This window comes from Accipiter gentilis, chromosome 2, assembly GCF_929443795.1.
Source record: "Accipiter gentilis chromosome 2, bAccGen1.1, whole genome shotgun sequence".
Classification (NCBI taxonomy): Eukaryota; Metazoa; Chordata; class Aves; order Accipitriformes; family Accipitridae; genus Astur; species Astur gentilis.
This window is the reverse complement of record NC_064881.1, coordinates 14,628,017-14,634,016: the sequence shown is the minus strand read 5'-3', so window position 1 is coordinate 14,634,016 and position 6,000 is coordinate 14,628,017.

Genomic DNA, 6,000 nt, shown 5'->3' with positions numbered 1-6,000 from the left:
AGCTCTCTCAGCAATGCCCACTGCTGTGTCAGGGGGGTCGCTCCCAGCAAGGGGACAGTTGTGGTAGCGAATGTTTTGGCAGGACGATGCCAGGTCTGCCGTGCCATCGCCTCAACCCCATCCGCTTTGTGCTGTAGCCGTCTCAGGAGGGTACATGTTTTCCTTCATGCTGGTGATATATGAGCATCAAGGTACCTGACAGCATCCATCGCTGGATTCTAATTTTTTTTTTTTTTTTTCCCTATCATCTGCATTTGAGTTAGGGCTTTAACCTTCGCAGCATCCTCTTTTTTAACCCTTTTCAGAATCACCCCATGGCTCACACATGACATCTATGCTATTTGGTATTCTTTCTGGCTGTTGCCACTCATACGCATTTTAATCTCTCACTGCTCATGTTGTCCTTATATAGATGCTGTCCCAAACTCCTCCCTGTCAACTACAGCAGTGAACACCTGTTCTCACATCATTAACTTTATGTGCTTAAATTCTTCACGAATATCACTCCTGGCCTATAGCACTGCTGCGTGTTGAACCCTGATGGATAATCTATGAAATCTGCAAAATAGCTTCAAGGATGTAATACAGAGGATTCTCCACCCAGATCTACTTGCTGGTTCCCAACCGTCCCATCTGAATGTATAATATATATGCTTGTTCTGTTCGGGAATACATTTATTAAGCATCTGGGGGATAAAAAAAGCCCAGTTTATCCATCCGTTATTCTTCCAGCTCAACTGGTGGTAAATCAACAGCCTTAATAAAGTGTTGCATTTTCCAAACGAACAAGAAGCGCTTCAGGACTCCTGGAGGACAGCACAAGTCTCTTTCTGCAGCTCCGTACAGCCAGCGCCAACTCCATCACCTTCATCCCTCCCGATTTTTTTTTCACTCGGATGGCAATTCGCAGCGAGCACCTTGATGCGTAGCCTGGTGCTCGCTGTCCCTCAGCTGAAATATCTGCTTCCCATCAGCAGCAGTATCGCCGCGGATCCCGGGGCCAGCCCCCATCCCTCCCTCCTCTTTTCTGAGCCATCCCCAGGAGGTGCCGCGTGGGCTCTCCCCACGTGACGGGGAGCAGCTGCACTCCTGCTCTGCCCCCCCCGCTCCCCCCGCGTTGCAGCTGCAGCCCATCCTGGCTACAAAGGACGAGGAGCTAACTTTTGTGGCATATGCTGTTACAGTCAGCTTTGCTGCATCTTTTGTCTGGATTTGTTGTCTTCGGAATAGCTGAAGCCCCTTTGCTTTTTCAGCATTCACTGAGCCTGAGCATTCAGCCAGCCGACGCATTAGTATTTTGTCTTTGTAAGCACTTGTGGCTGCTATGAATGTGGTCAAGAGTCGTTAGGCCTGGGACATCACAGCACCCTCTTGCCTTCTCTCGCAGCACGGACAAACTGATGCTTCATGCTCAGAAAGCTGCCCTCAGCCAGCCCCCCTACTTGCCTGTGGGGGCATCCCATGCCATCCCATGCCATCCCATCCCATGCCATCCCATCCCATGCCATCCCATGCCATCCCATCCCATCCCATCCCATCCCTTCCCATCCCATCCCTTCCCATCCCACCCCCAGGTCATCACCTGGGGCTTGGACCTTCCTCTTTGCTGCGCTGGGGTCCCTGTTCAGCCCTACAGAACCAAGCCATAATTAGCGACCTAAGACCCTTCCCTTCCCAGCATCTCCCTAACCTTTGCCTTCGTGGTGTTGCAAAGATGCCCAGGTTAGCAACAGCAAACCCTTTTCCTCTTCTTCTGTCTGCACTGCTCCCTGAAAGGTTTAGGAAGACTTATTCAGGAATTATTTCAGACACGACTTCTTCACAGCCCTGTGCACAAGGAGGTTTCCCCATGACATAAAAGTCACCTTTACAAACAGGGGTTATGCTGGCAGCCCTCTGGCATGGTCAACAATGTTTGTTATGGTGGGTTTGGGCATTTGTGTGTCATGGCACTTGCAAGGAGCACCGAAAGCGGCATGCCGCCTGGGCCGGGCACGTGCAGGGTTTTAGAAAGCTTCCACAGCCATAAAACTCACTGTGACTTCTGGCGAGAGTATCTGAAAATATGATCCCAAACCTTTCTATGCTCTCAAGTATTTTTTAGAGTACAGAGAAAAATATTCTCTTTTTCTAAACTTACGCAGCATTCAAAATGCAACTATTGTTTTTCTCAAATCTCTCTCTGAAGCCAAAGCGGGTGGGAGGGCTTCCTTACATCCACAGACAAATGTGGCTCATGTGTGGGAAAAGAGAGACTTTACAAAATAACACCAAAACACCTCATGTGGTGTTGTCACATATGAGAAACAAACACAGCTTTGGTGCAAAACTGTTTTATGCCAGGGAGTCTGGAAGTAGCTGGTGTAGATAAATGAGTTTCAGAGGCAGTTAAGTATGTGCATATTAGGTGAGAAGTCTTATGCTCAGGAGAGCATTATGGCGCTGCATTACACACATTAGCAGCTGCAAAAATCATGAATGTGCATTTAGAAACAGGAATTGGAGGAAACGATGTTCTTTTCTTCAGTGTGTGTAGAGAAAACGAAACGTTTTTCACGCAAACTTTTCATGCTGCCTCTTTTATTCTGCATACTCTGTGCATGATACCGGTCTTATTAACCTCTGCCTCTTGCACTCACCCATCAAGTACAATAAAATGGCTCCTCTGATGTCCTTGGTCTGCAGGGAGTTTCCAGAAACGGCATCTGTGCTGACATTGAAATAATCTGCAGTCCGAGGCAAGTATGCAAGTTATCGACGAGGCTGCCTGGCAGTCGCGGCTGGCTCTGTGAACTGCTCCATTCTTGTTTACTTAAAATCCTTTTCCTTCCTCTCTTTATTTGAGAATACAGTATGCCATGCCACGATGCTATCTAATAGCCGTGTCCCCCCTCCAAGGGCCGGCCAGGGACCGCGGGCTGATAATCGCAGTGGCACGGAGGAGTCGTCGCTCCCTGCTCCGCTGGCAGAAGCTGCGGGCTTTTGCCACCTCTGAAAATCAGGTTTCTGCTCTTGGTCTCCTGGCATCGGTCCCACAGCAGGGTCACAGTGAGAGCAGATTATACCCACCGCATGACAGGAGTCAATTCCTACTGACTCCAGGTAGCTGCCGCTGCCACCGTTTCAATCAGTGCGCTGGTAATTAAAAATTGGTCAAGGTCCAGCCGCTTCCACCTGATATGCTGGGCAAAAGCATCTGGATGAGAGGGACGGAGGGGTCCCGAGGCACAGCTGGCTGCTCGCAGACCCCGCACCCACCGCCCGTGCGGGCAGCCGGAGCCCCGCAGAGGCTGTACGCAGCTCAGACCTACCGGAGCCTGTCTCTTCCGGCAGCCTGCCGAGCAGGAATGAGCCCAAACCTGAAGCACACCGGCGCGGTGGGACACAGCACTGAGGGGGAGCAGAGCAGGACACGGGCAGGCACGTAGGCAGCAGCACAAAGTCTCGAGGATGGTTTTGGCTATCCTTAGGTTGATACGGCCCCCAGCAAGGACAGCTCTATCTTATAGATAACTTTGTGTAGTTATACAAAGCCATCGGCGTGAGACCTTTCTGTGATAGCACTTGTAGTCTGCTACGGCTGAGAAATACAGAGTATGACATTTAACCCCCGCAAACATCATTAACAAGCCATAGTACCTGGCCTCCCCATGCACCGCTGGCTGCTCCCCAGTTATCCCTTACAGAAAGGGCTGTAAAATCAGGACAGGGAGCAATTGTTGCCCAGATCCCATCCAGCCGCTTCCAGCCTGTCAAAAACCGTGGCTCAGACACAACATACTGAGATAAACCTGGCGCTCTGGCTTTGAGCCTTTGATCTTCAGCTGGTTTGCGAAGAGAGAAAGAAGAAAAAGGTTAATCACAAACAGCTGATGTAGAAGTTGCTGGTCTGATACAAAACCAGCAGATTCCCCTGTAACCACGTACCTCCCAGAGCAGGAGCCTTCACTAGAAAGCAACTGTCTCCCCATTGCAGGAACTGGCTGCACGAGAGGTATTTCCAGAGAGGAGCAGATTAAACTAGTTTTCCATCTAACCTGGGCATGGGCTTGTTAGGGATACCAAGGAAGGGGCCACAAAATGAGCTCGCAGGTCTAGCAGGTGTTTATAATATGTGCTGAAGGGTTTTTCCAGCTACGTTGCAATTTGAGTTTCTACCCTGAGGGTTACACCCTGAGAAGTTAAATGGGATGCTGAAAAGTTTATAAATACAGAAAATATGCTTGTCCCCCCTGGCTCTCACCCCCTTTCCATGTGGGCACGTATATGGGAGCGCACACAGCAGCCTGGCCCTCGCCTGTTGTTTCCGAGCTGCTCTTTGCACAGCTCTGCTCAGCCGGTCCAGCCAAACCTGCTCCACGTGGCATGCCAGCGCTGAATTCTTCAGCTTGAAACCTTCCCCCAGTGCAAATGCTTCTCCATGCCTGTGCTACGGGCTCTTCTCCGTCATATCTTTCTGGAAAAAGGGTGGCAATGGGGCTCAGTGGGCCCTGCGAGGAAAGTGAGGGTCACCCCCAGTCCTGACATGGCGCCCAGCTGCTGGCGCCTGCTGCTCCCCTGCCCCCTAAAACCCCGGGCTCCTCACGCAGGACTTTTGCCAAGGAGATTTTGGTACCGCCGCCCTGTTTCTTGCAGGGTCTCTCTGGCTGAGGCTGAGGATATCGCAGAGGAGAGGGGGCAAAGCTGGTCTCTGCTCAGTCTGGTGCTCACTAAAAATCCTCCTAACGAGGAGAAGAGCTGGACTTTGCACCAGGCTCGGACCTTTCCCAGCTCCATCTCTGTTTGCCACCGAGATAGATAGGCAGCACTGGGTGAAACAAAGAGGGAGCAAGAGCAGCTGCGGGAAGCTTTTCCAGAGAATAAATATTTCTATTATTTCCCAGCCTGACTGGAAGCATTCATGGGCTGCAAGGAGATGGTTACTCCCTCAACTGCTTTACTTATCTCAGCCGCTCTAGGTGGTGGTTGTAGCAAATGGCACGCTTGCAAGATAACAGAGGCTTTAAAGGGCTGCTGTCTTGCAGAGAAAGGGAGATGCTGACTCAGCTGCTGGAAAAATCAAGCAAAACATGGAAAAGGCACAAAAGTTTGTTCGCAGCCTGAAAAGGAGAAAATAAGGGAGGGATTCTGAGAATAGGAAGACGCTGAATTCAGGGTGCATCCGCTGGCGAGGCGAGGGGGGATGCCGGGCAGGCCAACAATGGAGCAAAACAAAACAACACAAAGGCAGGAAATGCAGAAGTTCAGGTTCACACAAAAGTTCAGGTTCACACAGCGCGGCCAGGGCAGCTGCCCCACGCACGCTGCAGGTACAAGACCCTGCGACATGGCTGCATCCACCCAGGATTTTTGTGGGTCTGCCCCCGCCAAGGCTCTTTGGTGGGTGGGATTTTTTTTTTTGAAGTAAGTACGGGACACCTAGTAACGGGCCTGTGGAGCTGAGCTAGAGGTGCAAATGGCACAGCGTACAAAGCATCTACACAAAGATGGTTTTATAGTTCACTGGAGAAGCAGAGTATTTTTTTTCAAAGCCAAAAATGATTAAAAATCAAAATAGCAGATGTCCCTTGTGACTTCTGCTTGCTGAGGATTTGTTAACTCACTAGACAAGTTTTACAGTCCAACTACTTTAGCTTTGATGAGATAACCAGACCACTGTAAAACATGAAATCTATACTACCATGCACCTTTAGTGCTGATATTTCTATAAGCATTTAGGCAGGCATTATTAAGCACCAAAGCAGGAGCATATAAACAGTCAATTTTCACTTACTACTGATTGTGGGGTTTTTTTGCTGTAATGTTCATAGTGAACAATATTTACAGAGGGCTTTTAATATTCATTAACCAGAGGGTCTTCATGGGTTCATTTTCACTGCATCACTATATGCTGAGCAAGATGGTGGAGCAACAGCTGTGGGCGTAAAGGACAAAACCACATGAAACTCCACTTGGTTAGCAGGTGTATTCAGGCTCAAAGATAAAACGGTTCAAGTAGAC